This window comes from Lepidochelys kempii, chromosome 4, assembly GCF_965140265.1.
Source record: "Lepidochelys kempii isolate rLepKem1 chromosome 4, rLepKem1.hap2, whole genome shotgun sequence".
Classification (NCBI taxonomy): domain Eukaryota; kingdom Metazoa; phylum Chordata; order Testudines; family Cheloniidae; genus Lepidochelys; species Lepidochelys kempii.
The window spans coordinates 129,103,605-129,124,002 of record NC_133259.1 but is presented as its reverse complement, the minus strand read 5'-3'; positions in this window follow the sequence as shown (position 1 = coordinate 129,124,002).

The window sequence follows — 20,398 nt, the reverse complement described above, 5'->3', positions numbered from 1 at the left end:
CCACATGTCCACTCTCATCCCATTCCTTACTCTTCTCCTTAACCTTTCACTTCCCTCTAGTGTGTTCCCCTCACATTAAAACATGCTTTAGTCTTTCCCATCTTAAAAACCCACCCTTGACCCCACTTGCCACTCCAACTACTGCCCATCTCCCTCTTCTCTTTCATCTCTAAGATCATTGAACGCACTGTCCAAACGCATTTACAGTTGGTGTCCAGAGTTCTTCTCCTCTTTTTCTATCCTAGACCCTCTCCAAACTGGTTTCAACCCCTTTGCACTCCAGTGAAACTGCTCTTGTCAAAGTATTTAATGATCTGTGAGCCAAAGATCAGAACCAGTATTCTTGTCTCATCCTCTTTGACCAATCAGCCACCTTCGACACTATCAACGAGGCTGGTCAGAAAGTGGATTTTCTGACCCATAAAAATTTGAGATTAAAAAACAAAATATCCTGAATTAGGATGAAAGACCACAATTTTGATATTTTCACAAAACAAAATTCCAAAAAAATGAGTCAGTTGAAATATTCTATTTATATTTTCCTTTTATTTATTATTTTTAAAATTTTTGTATAACGTAAAGTAAATTTCTAAATAAAAGGCATTTTGAAATGAAAAAAATGTCAAAATATGTTTCAACATTTTCAAAATGATTTTTTTCAAAACAAAATTTAATTGAAATAGATATTATTTTGTGAAAAAAATTAGTTTTGTCAAAACAGCATTTTTTGATGGAGAACTGTTTCAATGAAAATATTTTCCAACCAGCTCTATTGTAGACCATGTTCTTTGTAAAAAGTTGTCCTCCTTTGGCTTCTGTGACTCTATCATTTCCTGATTCTCCTTCTACCTTTCTAATCACTCCTTCAGCATGTTCCTCAGAGGTTATTCCTCATTCATCCTTCATCTTTCTGTGGAGGTTCCACAGGGCCCTTTCTTTTCTCCCTCTATGCCTTATATCTAGGTAATCTCATCCACAAACACAAATTCAACTACCATGTCTATGTTGACGACTCACAGATCTACCTCTCCACTCCAGGCCTGTCTCTTTCTGTTCAAATTAAAATCTCAGACCGTTCATCTACCATTTCCACCAGGATGTTTAGCCGTCAACTCAAGCTAAACATGGCTAAAACAGAGCTCTTAATCTTCGACCCCAAGCCCTCCTCCATCCTCCTTTCTCAAGCCCTATGGACAATCTCCTCATCTTGGCTGTCACTCATACCTGCAACATGGGCTTCACCTTCAGCTTAGACCTTGTGGTGGTTGTTAGGGTACCCAGTCCTCTCATTCACCTTGTTATCCTTCAGCATGAGACAGTCTTGCATGTGCTTAGCTGGGTGTCAGCTTCTTAACACTGACAGCCTACTAGCCACTTACTTAAGCACCTTTTTTTGGAGCTGTGACAGCTCTAGCTTTACCTTGTGGGTTAACAACAGGAGCACCCCAGTCCCTGAGTCCCTTTGAAGCATTCGCCTTTGACATCAAGCCCCTGTCACTGGTTACTCACAGAAATACCAGGGCTGCTGTTCCCAAAGGGTCAGTATACACACCAGATTGCAAGATTAGTCTCTGGTCCAGCACTTTGTTGAACATCACAACACTTAGATATATTTATAATGAAAGCAATAATAAGTTTATTATCAAAGATTCAAATGATAGTGAGGAAGGATATTGGAAACAAAAGGCTACATATAAAACAAAATCATAACATGCTTTGTAGAGACTAAACTTAACTAACAGGTTAACCTCCTGTCTGTAGAAGTTTATGTCACCTGCAAAGTCCTCTGCACCATTTCAACCAAGGTTGGTTGAGATCCCATTTTCATGAATGTAAACACATTGCTTGTTTACTTCCTAGGATCAGGATGACGGGGTGTCTTCTTTGCCTTTAACTTATATCCCCAACATTTTATTGCATGTATTCAGCCAGTATAACCATCCATGGCTTGTTTTTCCTGTGTGCTGCTTCCCTGTTGACTTCACATCTCTTTGATAATTTCATATATACATGGCCATCTGTTGTTTTACCTTGCAATGCTTATTCTACATCCAACGGAGGCAGGTGAATAAACATCTCTTGTCTGACAGAAAACCTGTTTCTTCACCTCTGGTGGTAACTCATACCTTGATAAGAAATCTAAGAACATATTTTCAGTTTGTGTGTGTGTGCGTGTGTGCCATATATAGAGAGAGTCAGGACATTTCTGTAACCCCCTTGCAAATTGGCATTAAGGCAGTGGTTCCCAAACTTGTTCCGCCGCTTGTGCAGGGAAAGCCCCTGGCAGGCTGAGCCGGTCTTTTACCTGCCGCGTCCACAGGTTCGGCCGATCGCAGTTCCCAGTGGCCGCAGTTCGCTGCTCCAGGCCAATGGGAGCTGCGGGAAGCGGTGTGGGGCCAAGGGACGTACTAGCTGACGCTTCCAGCAGCCCCCATTGGCCTGGATCAGCAAACCGTGGCCACTGGGAGCTACGATCGGCCGAACTTGCGGACTCGGAAGGTAAACAAACCAGCCCGGCCCGGCAGGGGCTTTCCCTGCACAAGCAGAGGAACAAGTTTGGGAACCACTGTATTAGGGGATTCTTGGGTCACAGTCCTCTCTCAAAGTACTCATATCCAGGCTACATCTAAATTTTGTTTACCTTTTCTGCACAACACCTCTACGATATGGCCTTTTTTTTCCATCCACACAGCTAAATCTCTCATCCAGGTTCTCATCAGCTCACTCTTTCATTATTGCGACTTCCTTCTATGTGGCCTTGACAAATGCAGTCTTGCCCCAAACATATCCATTCAGAATGAGGCTTCAAAGATGATAGCTAAGCTGTCATTTTGATCATGTCACCCCTCTCGTTGCATCCCTCCACTGGTTCTCCCTTCTCTAATGCATCAAACATAATTGACTGGTCTTCATCCTCTAGACCCTTTGCAGCCTATCTCCACCATAACTATTATTTTTCATTCACTTTTGAGATATTGATTCCCATTTCCCATCAGCCAACAATGCCAGCCTATGTCACCCCATTATTAGTTTTTTTTTTCCAACAAGCACCTTTATGCTGAACCTTCTATTCCTAACTTAGAGCAAATAAGTTGTCAAGGTTCCCTCCCTACTCTGAACTCTAGGATACAGATGTGGGGACCTGCATGAAAGACCCCCTACGCTTATTACTACCAGCTTAGGTTAAAAATTCCCCAAGGCACAAAGTCCTTGCCTTGGATTAGGTAAAACGCTGCCACCACCAAGTGCTTTAACAAAGAACCAGGGAAAAGGACCACTTGGAGTTCCTATTTCCCCAAAATATCCCCCCAAGCCCTTATACCCCCTTTCCTGAGGAGGCTTGAGAATAAACAGATGAGCACAAACTGCTTGGATTTTTAAGACCCAAAAAACCCGATCAGATTCTTAAAAATCAGAACTTTATTAGAAAAACAAAAAAAAAGATAAGAGAACAACTCTGTAAGATCAGAATGGAAGATAATCTTACAGGCAGTCAGATTCAAACCTTAAGTTACAAAAAGACACAAAAACAGGAATACACATTTCCTCCAGCACAGCGAATTTACAAGCCAAAAAGCAAAGAAAACCTAATGCATTTTCTAGCTAGATTACTTACTAACTCTACAGGAGTTGGAGAACTTGCATCCTTGATCTGTTCCCGGCAAAGGTATCACACAGACAGACAAAAAAATTTTCTCCCCCTCCAGATTTGAAAGTATCTTGTCCCCTCATTGGTCATTTTGGTCAGGTGCCATTGAGGTTACCTTAGATTCTTAACCCTTTACAGGTGAAAGGATTTTGCCTCTGGCCAGGAGGGATTTTATAGCACTGTATACAGAAAGGTGGTTACCCTTCCCTTTATATCTATGACATAAATGATACAGAGAAAGTGTAGTATATCTGACTTTTGATTTTAATGAGAGCTCTATCATGTGTTGAATAGCAACTCACATCTAAAAATGCATAGATTATTTTAAACTATTCTGGCCCATGAGCTACACTGTTTGCATGTGTTGCAAACTTCATCTTTCAGTTTAATTTGAATCCAAACCCCCTATTTAGCCCCCTCTTTCGCTTGCGCGCACATGCTCACTCTCTGTCTCTGTCTCTCTCTCTCTCTTTCTCTCTCTCATTATTTAAAAGACTTGTTTTCTCTGAACTTGCCCCAATTCCTGCATCAGGGGCTTGAACTGTAGAAATCATATTGATATTATACAGATTTTTAATTAAACTCCATATGCAATTTTAACTTTGCTTGTTGTTAACAGTGATGAGAAAAATTACACGTCTGTGATCACTGGTATAGCTTTTACAGAGTTTTCTTGATACATAACATTTGTTTAATTCAGTTGTTTTCTTTTATGTTCAAGAGTAGTTTTAGGGCAATTTGTCATTGTTATTAATTCAAGATTGTTTGATCTGCAACTCTGTATTTGATCTCATTAAGGAAAAGCTGTCTCAGCCCTTAATTCTGAATCCATAAGTAGTATGAAAGCACAATTATTAATAATACAAATAGTAATTAAAAAATTGGAACAAAAATCAAAGTGTCTTCAAGTTTCACATTTATAAATCATAGAAAAATCAGCAGAACAGAGTGAATACAGCTTCTCTTAAGGAACCAATGAGTTCTTCTTGTTTTTGTCTTATGACATGAAACATTTTACATGCACATTGAGAAGATTATTTGTTTCTTTTAATGAAAGTACTGAAATGAAAGCCCTCTCTTGACACTTTATTTTGTATACAACAAAATGCTTCCCATGCACAATTGTTATCAGTGTTTTGTTAGAATAAACTAATTAAATATGTTCACAAATCTAAAAAAGATAAGTTAGCAAAATATTTATTAAATCGGATATGGCCAAAACTAGGACATTATATACAAAGAAATGGAAATCAAATATAAGACTTGCGTACAGGTACTTATCCACAGAAGTTAATAGAACTCTTTCCACTGACTTTAGTTGGCTTTGGATCAGACCCGTGCAGAAGCAAGGAAGATAGGAAATACCATTGGGCCATATAGGGTTGAACCCTACAAAAATTTCTTCATTCATGGAATGTCTTTGGACTCCTAATTGATCCAGAACTTCAATGGGTGCTCCACAATTACAGGTTTGGACTCTTAGGGCTTGACCTATAATTCTGTGTGCTTTGGTGGACCCCTGCGTTGGCCTAATGCCTCACTGAAGTCGATGAACCTCTGTGTGGGCTCAAAGGTTTATCTGCATGTGTCCAGTGAAAGATCAGGCCCATAACTTTGTAGTCTTTCTCTGGATGTGGCCAATGCCTGTTGCTTCAGAATAAGGTTGAAAATCAGAGCTGGTCAGAAATTTTCTGTTATTTTTTTCTGTCGGAAAATGGTTTTTCAACAAAATGGATGTTTTTGGTGATCTCCATTTTCATCAAAAATGTTTGAGTTTTCAATGAAAAACTGAAATGATTGGTTTTAAACAAAAATTTTTGAATTTTCTTGTTTTCAATGAAAATCAACCAAAAAAAATCACATGTATGCTTGCTGAAATTTTTCATGAGGGGTAAAAAATCATTTCCCCGTCAATTCTGTTGAAAACTCAGTAATATACCTGCCCACCTGGGCATTACTTTGACACTGAGGGCAAAGTTCTTGCGTAAAGCCAGTTGACAATGACTAATTTATATCCTGATGATTAAAAACTAGAAAGCATTTTTCCTCCCAAGGAATATTTCAGGTTTTTATAAAAAAAACTGAAAACCAGCAAACCAAAAAAGTTTTTGGCTAAAAACTGAACCATTTTTGGTTCTCAATTTTTCAATGAAAAGTTAAAATCTTTTGAGGAAAGCAGAAACTTTTTTATTTTACTCAAAACCCAATTTTCTGACCAAAAAAGTTCAGGAGGAAAAAATGTTTATATACCTGAAAGAAATGGTGTCCCCTTTTGTAGCCAGAGTAATGGCAAACAATTTTATTCCACTTCATTTTCATGTTTAATGTCTTTCTTTCTTATTAGTCTATTTGCATCTATAATATCCAGCAGCAGTGAACCTGTCTGGTGATGCGTTGCTTATGAAAACAATCCGTCACGCTAGTCAACTTTTCTGAAAGGAAATAAGGTTGATATCAATCATATACAAACTCTTTGTCCTTATTTCTAACAATCTAATTAATCTTTCCCCCACCTGTATCTCTCCTCCGATTTCTCCTACTCTCCTACCTTCCCGCTATGCCCTTTCAATCCTCTTCCTAACTTTACCTTTTCCCATTCTCTGTGTCACACCACCTATTATGCTTTCTGTGATGTCCAAAACAGTCACCCTAGAAAGAACCCTCCCTATCCACCTTCAAATCCTGCCTTAAAGCCCACCTCTTCAAGCACTACCTCCTCCCTGATTCTCTACCTTAGTAATCCACCCAGCCTCCAATCTCCTGAATTGCTTTCCTGTATTCTGTCTTTCCTAATTTAAACTTGATACTTTGAGGCACTGGTGGCTTATATGAGGGCAGAATTTAGCCACAAAGAACCTCAAAAAGAGGATAGAAAGACTAAAAACCTACTGGGGTCTAATTAAAATCCATAAAAGTAAAATGTATGAGGTTTTGCTTTCAGTGTAATTTGAATATCTGGAACAAACTGTGTATGAGAAGGAAAGAACCATCTTAGAGATGGACCAAAAACATAAATTTCTGGAATGCTCCCAAACTTAAAGAAAGCTTGGATTTAGTTCTGAACTCTGTAGCATCAGGCTGTACTGATAATGGACCCAAACTATAAACCCAACTGCCTTGAACTTTGGGAGTTTTCTAATACCTATCTGGATCCAAATTAACCACTAACAGGGCTACCTTATAAGCCATATAGATGCACAAATGAATCCCAAAGACATAAACCTGATCACTCCCTGACACACATTCACAACCGCTATAGAGAGCTGTGAACTGGAATGACTTTGTGGAAGGCTGATGAGATCTGACACATACCATATTTGTAGAAAGTCACAAGCTTTGCAGTTCAGACACTACTGTCAACCAAGACAGCGCAAACAAAGAAGACAGTTGGCCTCCAGATTCTAAACTGAACATTTAATAACTATTAGAAGAAGCTATCAAGAAAGTCTTGTACTGTATGTCCTATAGTGTACAGGACTACAGTGTGCATATATGATCTTAACAAGTCTGGACAGGAAGCAAAAAAGGACCCTAGATTCCTCTATTTAAATATTTGTTCTCAGGATAAACCTGTGAGATGCACCATCTCATTTGCATGAGGATCTGGATGGAGAACAGGCAAGCATACATATGTGTAACTGGCAGTAATTAGGAAAGAATTGCTTACAAGAACTGGTCCAGGTTCATCGCTGCTATAATTCCATTATGCTATGTTTTATTGCTGTTCAGCAAACTAAAACACAAGGTTTTATCCATAGATGCTGGTGCTGATTAGAGTCCCCACAAGAGTGGAATGATGGACTAGTTATTAATGTTGATGAAACCCACCGCTTGCATTACAGCCCCAGGCACTTGGGTTTTCTGGATACCAGCTGCTAATATCTCAATCATCTGAGCATCTTATTGCCCACTAATCCAATTTCCTTGGTGGGCTAAACACACATCCACAGAGCAATCAAACAGGCCAGGTTCTGGGTTTCTATATGCATACTTGGATCTACAAAACCATTCAGCAGCTCATTTTATATAATGAATTACAAGAATGGCATCCTTTCACAAGGTGGGTGAGGTAATCTCTTTTATTGGACCAACTTCTGTTGGTGAGAGAGACAAGCTTTTGAGCTGATGCAGAGCTCTTCTTCAGGTCTGCTTAATCCTGAAAGCTTGTCTCTCTCAACAACAGAAGTTGGTCCAATAAAAGAGATTACCTCAACCGCCTAGTCTCTCTGATATCCTGGTGTCATAAATATAAAGGGAAGGGTAAACCCCTTGGAAATCCCTCCTGGCCAGGGGAAAACTCCTCTCACCTGTAAAGGGTTAAGAAGCTAAAGATAACCTCGCTGGCACCTGACCAAAATGACCAATGAGGAATCATAGAATCATAGAATCATAGAATATCAGGGTTGGAAGGGACCCCAGAAGGTCATCTAGTCCAACCCCCTGCTCAAAGCAGGACCAATTCCCAGTTAAATCATCCCAGCCAGGGCTTTGTCAAGCCTGACCTTAAAAACCTCTAAGGAAGGAGATTCTACCACCTCCCTAGGTAACGCATTCCAGTGTTTCACCACCCTCTTAGTGAAAAAGTTTTTCCTAATATCCAATCTAAACCTCCCCCACTGCAACTTGAGACCATTACTCCTCGTTCTGTCATCTGCTACCACTGAGAAGAGTCTAGAGCCATCCTCTTTGGAACCCCCTTTCAGGTAGTTGAAAGCAGCTATCAAATCCCCCCTCATTCTTCTCTTCTGCAGGCTAAACAATCCCAGCTCCCTCAGCCTCTCCTCATAACTCATGTGTTCCAGTCCCCTAATCATTTTTGTTGCCCTTCGCTGGACTCTCTCCAATTTATCCACATCCTTCTTGAAGTGTGGGGCCCAAAACTGGACACAGTACTCCAGATGAGGCCTCACCAATGTCGAATAGAGGGGAACGATCACGTCCCTCGATCTGCTCGCTATGCCCCTACTTATACATCCCAAAATGCCATTGGCCTTCTTGGCAACAAGGGCACACTGCTGACTCATATCCAGCTTCTCGTCCACTGTCACCCCTAGGTCCTTTTCCGCAGAACTGCTGCCTAGCCATTCGGTCCCTAGTCTGTAGCTGTGCATTGGGTTCTTCCGTCCTAAGTGCAGGACCCTGCACTTATCCTTATTGAACCTCATCAGATTCCTTTTGGCCCAATCTTCCAATTGGTCTAGGTCCTTCTGTATCCTATCCCTCCCTTCCAGCGTATCTACCACTCCTCCCAGTTTAGTATCATCCGCAAATTTGCTGAGAGTGCAATCCACACCATCCTCCAGATCATTTATGAAGATATTGAATAAAACCGGCCCCAGGACCGACCCTTGGGGCACTCCATTTGATACCGGCTGCCAACTAGACATGGAGCCATTGATCTCTACCCGTTGAGCCCGACAATCTAGCCAGCTTTCTACCCACCTTATAGTGCATTCATCCAGCCCATACTTCCTTAACTTGCTGACAAGAATACTATGGGAGACCGTGTCAAAAGCTTTGCTAAAGTCAAGAAACAATACATCATCTGGTTTCCCTTCATCCACAGAACCAGTAATCTCATCATAAAAGGCGGTTAGATTAGTCAGGCATGACCTTCCCTTGGTGAATCCATGCTGGCTGTTCCTGATCACTTTCCTCTCATGCAAGTGCTTCAGGATTGATTCTTTGAGGACCTGCTCCATGATTTTTCCAGGGACTGAGGTGAGGCTGACTGGCCTGTAGTTCCCAGGATCTTCCTTCTTCCCTTTTTTAAAGATTGGCACTACATTAGCCTTTTTCCAGTCATCCGGGACTTCCCCGGTTCGCCACGAGTTTTCAAAGATAATGGCCAGTGGCTCTGCAATCACAGCCGCCAATTCCTTCAGCACTCTCGGATGCAACTCGTCCGGCCCCATGGACTTGAGCACGTCCAGCTTTTCTAAATAGTCCCTAACCGCCTCTATCTCCACAGAGGGCTGGCCATCTCTTCCGCATTTTGTGATGCCCAGCGCAGCAGTCTGGGAGCTGACCTTGTTAGTGAAAACAGAGGCAAAAAAAGCATTGAGTACATTAGCTTTTTCCACATCCTCTGTCACTAGGTTGCCTCCCTCATTCAGTAAGGGGCCCACACATTCCTTGGCTTTCTTCTTGTTGCCAACATACCTGAAGAAACCGTTCTTGTTACTCTTGACATCTCTGGCTAGCTGCAGCTCCAGGTGCGATTTGGCCCTCCTGATAACATTCCTACATGCCCGAGCAATATTTTTATACTCTTCCCTGGTCATATGTCCAACCTTCCACTTCTTGTAAGCTTCTTTTTTATGTTTAAGATCCGCTAGGATTTCACCATTAAGCCAAGCTGGTCGCCTGCCATATTTACTATTCTTTCGACTCATCGGGATGGTTTGTCCCTGTAACCTCAACAGGGATTCCTTGAAATACAGCCAGCTCTCCTGGACTCCTTTCCCCTTCAAGTTAGTCCCCCAGGGGATCCTGGCCACCCGTTCCCTGAGGGAGTCAAAGTCTGCTTTCCTGAAGTCCAGGGTCCTTATCCTGCTGCTTACCTTTCTTCCCTGTGTCAGGATCCTGAACTCTACCAACTCATGGTCACTGCCTCCCAGATTCCCATCCACTTTTGCTTCCCCCACTAATTCTACCCGGTTTGTGAGCAGCAGGTCAAGAAAAGTGCCCCCCCTAGTTGGCTCCTCTAGCACTTGCGCCAGGAAATTGTCCCCTACGCTTTCCAAAAACTTCCTGGATTGTCTATGCACCGCTTAGGAGACAAGATACTTTCAAAAGCTGGGAGGAGGGAGAGAAACAAAGGGTCTGCGTGTCTGTCTTTATGCTGTCTTTGCCGGGGATAGACCAGGAATGGAGTCTTAGAACTTTTAGTAAGTAATCTAGCTAGGTATGTGTTAGATTATGATTTCTTTAAATGGCTGAGAAAAGAATTGTGCTGAATAGAATAACTATTTCTGTCTATCTTTTTTGTAACTTAAGGTTTTGCCTAGAGGGGTTCTCTATGTTTTGAATCTAATTACCCTGTAAGGTATCTACTATCCTGATTTTACAGAGGTGATTTCTTTACTTCTATTTACTTCTATTTCTATTAAAAGTCTTCTTGTAAGAAAACTGAATGTTTTTTTCATTGTTCTCAGATCCAAGGGTTTGGGTCTGTAGTCACCTAGGCAAATTGGTGAGGCTTTTTACCAAACCTTGTCCAGGAAGTGGGGTGCAAGGTTTTGGGAAGTATTTTGGGGGGAAAGACGTTTCCAAACAGCTCTTCCCCAGTAACCAGTATTTGTTTGGTGGTGGTAGCGGCCAATCCAAGGACGACGGGTGGAATATTTTGTACCTTGGGGAAGTTTTGACCTAAGCTGGTAAAGATAAGCTTAGGAGGTTTTTCATGCAGGTCTCCACATCTGTACCCTAGAGTTCAGAGTGGGGGAGGAACCTTGACACCTGGGCTCAACATGGCTACAACAATACTGCATACATCCTTCTACTGGGTCCCACAAACTGAAGACTGTACAACATGATCTAAGCCTGAAGGGTTAATTGCGTTGTATAAGGGCCTGTACTGCAGTGCAGAGTACAGGGATGTGAACTGCCGACAGACCCAAAATGTTTTGTCCTACCTGCCCTATGTAGACATAGCTGGAGCAATCTAAAAGGTACTTTGTTCACGTCAACAAAGTCCTGTTTGAAAGAGGACGACATGAATCCACCCCAGGTTCCTTTTCATTTGTACCAGCAGTATGTCCACATGGGACAGGTTTGGTGCACTCTGCAATTCACACCCCTATAGTCTGCACTCTGGTGCAACATAGACATAGTCTAAAACTCAGATTTCAAAGAGCTTGCTATTTTGGAATACTGACACTGATCCTAACAGGATCTACAGAGATCTTCATCTTAGGTACAAAAAACCCCAAACCAAACCAAAAACCTGCAATTTCAAACCATGGAGTATTACTATGTAACTGAATGATCTGATTTTCATGACCTTCAGCCTGCCTCTATCCTTCTGATCTTACATGTGTAGCTCTCTCTTTTTGCATCATGTCTCATGTTAGACTGTAAACATTTTGGGGCTGGGAATGTCTCTGACTATGTGTTATTACAGCATATAGCAAACCGAGGCCCCAAATCAGAGTTTGAGGCATTATCACAATGCTAATACTATGGCTGGTGAAGCAATGGTATTTTCTGTTAAAAAATTGGAGCAAAATAAAAATTTAGGGGGGGTTGTTTGAAAAAAAATAATTATTTTTTTGAGCTTGTGACAAATCAAAAGTATAATTTTTGTTTCATTTCATTTTTGAGGGGGGAAAGGCGAGGAAGTGATCAAGAACGGGGGAGCAAACCCATGAAAATCAAAACAAAATGAACAGTTTCAGGTCAGAGTGAAATGAAATCAAATACTTTGATTTGAAATGAAAAGAAGCACAACATTTTATTTTGATTTGTTTTGTTGAAAACTCCAAACATTGCGAAGGAAATATCCCGCCTGCCAGTAAATTCTCATTTTATTCAAAATCACTTTTTACTTAAATGTTTCTTCCAACCATATGTAACTAATAATAACACTAATTCAAACTATAATGCGTTCCGTGCAGCTCAGTGTGTGGAGGTATTTCAGAGAGGACTTTAAAAGCAAAGGCTCTGTTTGCTTTTCACAGACTTTAAAGATCCCATGCCACTTTTTGGCCAGAACTCCCCTACCACACTATTTCACTATATGTTAGCTGCAACCCTATCCCCAGAGGCAGCTGCATTTCAATAGTGGGGAAAGTGGTTCATTATAGATCTCTTTATAGATATATGTAGATATATTCATACATATATTTGCATTTATGTTGTATATTCTATTCCTGTTTTTCTAGATGAATGTGTAGTTTGATATACATTATGACAGTTATAAAATAAGGAGGATGTGAACAATGCTGAATTGACAGTGCATTTTATCATTGGGTTTTTTTTATATTATTTTGTCTGTGCAAGTTCAGAGGCTGAATGAAGATGGGGCCAAATCCTGGATTCCTTATTCTGTTGAAACTTTCATAGAGTTTTCTGCATTTAAGTTCCTTGACTTCTTAAACAGAAAAAGTGTGTGTGTGGAGGGGGGTGGGGAGGACAAACACCGAACGTAATAAATGGTCTTAATTAGTTCCTGAAGAGCATGCCTCATTGGGGTAACCTAGAGTTGAAGGTGGAGCAGGGCATAACACCTTTTTGATCTGAGTAAAGGAAGGCTATAGTTTATGCTGCTCAGATTCTTATACAGTGTCCATCACCATATGATCTGAGCATTCCAGTATATGCAGCTGGGTTTCATTCTGTTCAGCTCGTGCAATCGCTGCAACGGCAGCTGGAGTACCAGAAAGAAGAGAGTCCTGAAAATAGAGACAATGCCTGCTTTGTTCCCTAGCATGCCATAGGGATAGCTTAAATGGGATGAAGGAGATTTTATAAAATGTGCTGCTTTTTGCCAATGCCTCTGCATATGGTGGTGGGAGGTCGCTGACAAAGCCCTGGCTGGGATGATTTAGTTGGGGTTGGTCCTGCTTTGAGCAGGGGGTTGGACTAGATGACCTCCTGTGGTCTCTTCCAACCCTAATCTTCTATGATTCAATGACTGTAAATCTCAAATGCCTGGTTCAGATCCCCTTCTTCCTCATCTCAGCACAGTGGAACAAACAAGCCTAAAACTTGTAAAATAGGAGAAAGCCTTTTTCAAAGGCACAAAGGACAGTCAGACATCCAGTTCCCATGGAAAGTCAACAGAAGCTGGGCCCTAACTCCCATTTGTCCCTTTGAAAAAAATCTCCCCCAAAACACTTAAAGTTCTTGGCTGCCCTCACTGAGATCAGCAACAGCTTTACAGTTCTGGCCACTTACCTCTTTTCTACAGCTGCAAGTACACTCAGTGGCTTTGGGTCACAACTAGGTTGTGTTTGAACTTTGTCTTCTGTTTCAGTCGGCCTGGGTTTCCATGCCCCTAGGTTTCTCTTTGCATTCCAGTTTAGAATGAACCCAAGAACTCCTAGCAAATCTTGGACAAAGCCATCCAAGTTTTGGAATGAGAAGGCAGTTGGAAAATTTGCTCAAAACTAATCTGGTTTTAACATGGAAGTGAAAGGTATGAATTCAAATTATGAAGCTGAAAGTTCAGGGATCCAGCGTCAGATCCATTTTGTGTTCTGGATCTAGCCCACTATGGATAAAATCCCAAAATACGAGTTCACACCCAGATTTGTCTCTTGATCCAGTGTTCTTCAGGTGCTGAGCTTTTTTTAAAGGTGCTTTTAAATTAGACCTGGGATCTTTTGAAAATCTGGCCCTAGTTTTTAGTACAGAGCACTTGAATGACAATCTGACCCAAGGGAGAATTCCTTCCCCACCCCAAATATGATGATCATTTGGACCCTGAGCATGTGGGCAAGACCCACCGGGCAGATATCTGGGAAAGAATTCTCTGTAGTATAACTCAGCTATTGAGTATTAATAACCCAAGCTATTGAGTCTCCTTTCTTAAGGTAGGTTTTCCATTCCTCGGATCATCCTAGTAGCCCTTCTCTGCACCTGTTCCAGTTTGAATTCATCTTTCTTAAACATGGGAGACCAGAACTGCACACAGTATTCCAGATGAGGTCTCACCAATGTCTTGTACAATGGTTCTCACATGCAGTGGTGATGGGATTGGCCTAAGAAAACAGATAGGGTACTCCATATTCACCATCAGGAAGAAAGATTTGCAAGAGATTTCTAAACATTTTGTATCTTGCATAAAGGAAGCCCATTGAGGCAAGTGAACCTCACCACACTAAGCATACATCTACACGGGACATAGAAGATGTTGTTTTCATCTGCAAGTGAGCTAGCATGATAAAAATAGAAGGGTAGCCTCAGTGGCACAAGTGGTACTCAAATAGGGTCTCAAACAGGATTGTAGTTAGGGCTGTTACCCCATCCTGCCAAGGCCACACCTCTATTTTTATTGTGATAGCTTGATCAGAGTTAGTGTGGACATGTCTAAATCTTCTAGCCCTAGTGTAGACATACGCTAAGAGTCAAATTCCCCATCACAGACTGGCAGTGCCCAACAGAAGGCAGACAGCAGGTAGTTCAGAGAGATATTGGCAACTAATAATTCAGCCTGAAGTCATACAAAAAATGTGGTAGAAAAGTAATAATAGGTTATCTGTGGGCCTGAGCCAAAGCCCATCAAGGACAATGGAAAGATGCCCACTGACTTCTATAGACCCTAGTTCAGGATTGCTCCCCACATATCATATTCTCTACCGTTTGCCCAAGGAAGTTGTCAATGCTTTTGAGGCTATAAAAGCACTGGAATTGTTGGATTGTCCAGCATGTTCCCAAATTCATATAATAAAGCTATCTTCAAGGTCCTAGGGAAGATTCAGATTCTGGAAGGCTGTGTGGGCTAGTAGTTTGAGCAAATTATGGTGCATCCAGGTATTCCTGAGTTTTAACCCCAGCACTGCCATTGAGTTGTTAGTTGAACTTAGGAAATCATTGAACCTTGTTGATTCTTTCTCTCAATGGATACGTGAAGGTAATCACTAGAGAAGGTTTAAAAGAAACAATTTTATTTAAACATATAAAGATTTTTCAAATTGTTTGAAATTTTGTAAATAAAATTTTGAATTTTTGACAAAAAGTCAAAACAAAATATGATTTTGTTTTGTTTTGAATTGATATTTTTGGCTTTTGAAAATCAAATATCAATTAGAAACAAAACAAAAATATTCCTTTCAAATTTATATTTTCAATTTTAATTTTTTTCATGGAAAAATTGAACACTTTTAATCAATTTTTTATCATAAAACATTTTGATTTCAACAAAAACTACACTTTTCAATGCAAAACCAAAAATCCAGAGCAAATTTCAACTGGATTTAGTAATAACACTTACAGCACCTCCCAAGCCTCATAGCAGGGTTGTGTGAATTAAATTTATACATATTTTGAAGATATAAAATGATGTAAACTCTTTGGGGTTGAAACTAAGATAGTTTATAGTCCGGAAAATACACTGATGTCCACAAATAACAAGAAAAACACTATTTCATACCTTTCATTGAATACAAGGACTATCCCGATAGATGTTCCCTTGCATTTTCCCAAATAAGGGGAAAGGAATGGTTTATGGAAGGGGAAAAAATTATAATTGGTGCAATGAAGAGAAAGCTGAATGACATTGGTAAACAAAGTGTATGTGAGGGGGAGAAATAGCCCATAGGCCCACTTTATGAGAGACAGATTGTAAAGAACAACCAGTGACATCCATCTGAAGAACCTGTATAAAATAACAGGGAACCTGAGAATACAACAAATGATCAAATCTGTACATGTGGGTCTGTTGGGTTGCATATGAGCCAGGAGCTTATTCACTGAAACAATCTACAATAGAGCAAAATAAGATTATTTGCCAAGACTGCCATTCATCAGCTCCTCTCTCTCCTGAACTTCTGGCTCCTTCTTGGGGAAAAAATTGCCCAAGTTTTACTGAGAATAAAATTATGTGGTCCCTCATCATCACAGCAGGGTTGAAAGAAAAGCAACAGCATATCACAGCTCATATAGAATGGCATGCACTGGGCATTCTATTCTATACTATTCCATTTTCTGTCCACTAGTATCTGAGCATTTGATGACTTCTGAAAACTTTGGCCAGATCCTCAGCTAGTAGAAATCTGTGTCGCTCCACAGACTTCTAAGGAGCAATACTGATTTACATCTGAGGATCTGGCCTGCTCATTTGCTAGATGTAGCAGAGAATAACTGAATTCTTCTGGTAGTCCATGAAATGTTCCTTACCCCCAAATCCTTTCTTCCACTGCACCATGGAGGCAGAGTGATGTTGTATTTCTCTGTTTCGTGATCTTTTCTCCCTACATGCTCATAAAAACATTCCTGAGTTCTCAGTGTGATTTTTGAAACATCAGAATAATCAGGGTGAATCCACGTTTTTTAAAATGCACTTCATCTTTTATTTTTAAAAAACGCATTGTTTATTGATTTGTTTCCATCAAGTACAGATGGTACATTTAGTGGTCCATAAAACTCCTGTATGATGTGTGACTAACACGGCTCTTTTACTGAGCGGAACTATGATGCAAACTTTCTGTTTTAACAGTTATTTTTTTCCTGGGATTCCAGAACATCATATGAAAAACCAGGACTGGCCCACTAAAACTGGGGCATATGGGTCCCTTCAATTTTAATAGACATTTAAGAGCCTGATCTAAAGTCTGGTGAAGTCAACAGGAAGATTGCCATTAACTCCATTGAGTTTTGGATCCAACCCTGTATAAGCTGATTGATGATCATATGGAGGTAGCATAGAGTTAAAGCTGAAAGGCAAGGCAAAGTAGTTATATTTTGGGAAGAGAGAGAGAAATGTTTACCAAAGGCACTGTCTCTACACATTCATTTTCCCCTCCTCTCTTATCCTTAGCCAGGAATCCAAATGATCTCCCAGTGGCTTGTTTTAGGTGAATAGATCTTCAAAAGCACATTTTCATTGTGTTTACATTAGATATGGATGTCGTTACTATGTGTCAGAGCATAATACCAAGCAATTAATCCTTAAAGTTGTTTTCTTTTTTGTTGAAAGTGACGATTCCTGAATTCAGTAAATCAGAAGGACTTGGAATGGCATAGTTAAAAGCATTTTAAAGACAAGACCCTGGTTAGAATGAAATCCTTTCTAAATCCACAAGCCTATCCTCCCGTCTCATATAATTTCACTTGGTTAAAGCATGACCTTCCATAGCTTGTGTGTCTTCAAGCTTCTTTGACATTATCACTCAATGCTCTTCCTCTTTTGTCACCCATTGTTAAAATGAAATAGTTCTTTTTATGGTGTACGTAAGCCAGAGGTGACACAATTAAATGAAACTATTTGTAATATAAAATTTAGATCAACGGGAATTACATGGCAAATAAATTAAGACTGACAGCTTTCTCCCCTATGAGCAATAAACAAGCTTCTTAAATCCAGTGAAAGGTCTTCTGCCTGCAGCCTTTAATCCACTCAGTTCAATCAATATTTCCTACTTTAAAAACATAAGATTTGATGCTTTGCCACACCTTCATTTTTATTTAAATGATTTTAACGGTAAGGGGAGATTAAAGGTCATTTGACAAAACTCAGTTAGGCAAAGCCTTAATCAATTTTAAAATGTGTTACTGGAAGGTTGACTTATCAATGGCAAAGCCCTCATTAATTGTCATTCTCCCACACAAGAGCTCAAGAGACAGGACCCTGACTTCTAACCACATGGTAAATGAGATACCGGTTTTATTCCTACCCTTCTAACAGCAAGAAATCCAAAGAGCCAACTGGCTGTTGAAGAAGGATGGCATGGTTAAAGCACTAGATTTGGACTCAAGAAATCTATATTCAGTTCTTGGCTCTGCCACAGAACAAGAGGACATTCATTAAAGACAAATGCAAAGTGCTACACTTAGGAAGGAAAAAATCAAATGCACAACTACAAAATGGGGCTTAGCTGGCTGGCAGCAGTAGTACTGTAGAAAAGAATCTGGGGGTTACAGTGGATCACAAATCGAATAGGAGCCAACAATGGGCTGCAGTTGTGCAAAATACTAATATCTCTCTGGGGTTTATTTTCAGGAGTGTCTTCTGGAAGTCATGAAAGGTAATTGTGCCACTCTACTCGGCACTGGTGTTGTGCCAGTCCTGGTGCCACACATTAAGAAAGATGTGGATGCACTGGCGAGGATCCAGAGAAAATCAACAAAAACGATAAAAGGTTTAGAAAACCAGACCTGCAAGGAAAGGTTAAAAAAATGGCTATGTTTAGTCTTGAGAAAAGAAGTTTGAGGGGGGACCTGATAACAGTCTTTAGATATGTTAAAGACTGTTATAAAGAGGATGGTAATCAATTGTTCTCCATGTCTACAGAGGGCAGAACAAGAAGTAACTGGCTTAATCTGAAGCAAGGGAGTGTGATACATGAAGCGGGGGGAGGGGAGTAGCTCCCTTTGTTGGACACCCAACCAGCCAGTTAGCTGTAAAATCCCTCTTGGTCTGTTCTCTGCTTGCTTTACCTGTAAAGGGTTAACAAGCCCACAGGTAAAAGAAAAGGGAGTAGGCACCTGACCAAAAGAGCCAATGGGAAGGTAGAACTTTTTAAAATTGGGAAAGAAACTTTCCCTTTGTCTGTTATTCTCTGGGCTGCAGGGATGGAGCAGCAATGGCGTGTAAGGCTTGAACCAGGTATGAAAATTCATCTTCCATACCTAGAAGAAATTATTTGGATAGGAAATGTTTAGCTAGACACAATCAGGTTTATTTTTTATTTTGGCTTGTGGATTTCCTCTGTGCTAACCCCTGATGCTTTTGTTTGCTTGTAACCTTTAAGCTGAATCCCCAAGAAAGCTATTTTGGGTGCTTAATTTTTGTAATTGTTTCTTTTAAGATCTAGCAAAAGGCCTAAGTTCCAGATATAATTTTTTCCTTTTAGTTTTAAATAAAATTTACCTTTTTTAAGAACAGGATTGGATTTTTGGTGTCCTAAGAGGCTTGTGCATGTTGTCTGATTAGCTGGTAGCCACAGCTAGTTTCCTTTGTTTTCTTTCTCAGCTGTTCCCCGGAGGGGAGGTGCAAGGGCTTGAGGGTACTCCACAGGGAGGCATTCCCAAGTGCTCCTTCCTGGGTTCAAAGGTTTTTTTTTTTTTTTTTTTGCATTTGGGTGGTGGCAGCGTTTACCAAGCCAAGGTCAGAGAAAATCTGTAACCTTGGGAGTGTAATACAAGCCTGGAGCGGTAAGTATTAATTTTTAAAATCCTTGTGGGCCCACACTTCTGCACGCAGAGTGACAGAGTGGGGATTCAGCCTTGACAGGGAGGTTTAGGTTAGATATTAGGAAAAACTTTCTTACTATTAGGATAATTAAGTACTATAATAGGTTACCACAGGAGGTTGTGGAATCCTTATCATTGGAGATTTTTAAGAGCAAGCATCTTGCAGGGATGGGTTAGATATACTTAGTCCTGCCTCAGCACGGGTGGGAGGTGGGGAAATGGGGTGATCTCTTGAGGTCCCTTCCAGCCACACATTTCTATGATGTCCTGTTTGACCTTAAGTCAGTCACTTAATATGTCAGGGTTTCAGCCAATGCCCATTAAGGTCAATGGAAAGATGTTCCCCTCATTGCCTTCACTGTGCATTGGACCTGAGTCTTAGTTCCCCATCTAAAACTGGGCTAATAATGCTTCCTCCCCCCGCCCCCACCCTTTGTCTGTATTGTTTATTTAGCTGGTAAGTTCTTCAGAGCAGAGACTGTCTCCTCCTTTGGGTGTATGGAATACTCAGCAATTAGGAAAATCTAGCTGTGATTGAGGCATAAGCGCTTCCTGTGATACAAATTCATAGGGGTAAACAGTAGAGAACCTTGCATAAAAGACAGTTTCACACGTAGCCTTGCCTTGCCTTCGCATGATACTTTTAATATATAGGATCCGTTTTCCCGTGCTTTGAGATAACATGAAAGGTTGGGTTCATCTCTTTGCAGGCATAGCTGCCTTACTCCTTATTTTTGCTGTTGGGATTTTGAACAACACAGCTAAAGCCATTCTACCCCACTATTCACCAATTTGAGTTATATCCTTTGTCATGACAATAAAGATAGGAGCAGTGGATTCACAAGGAAGTGGTCTGAGAAGATGGCGTATATAATGCTACAGGAAGGTTCT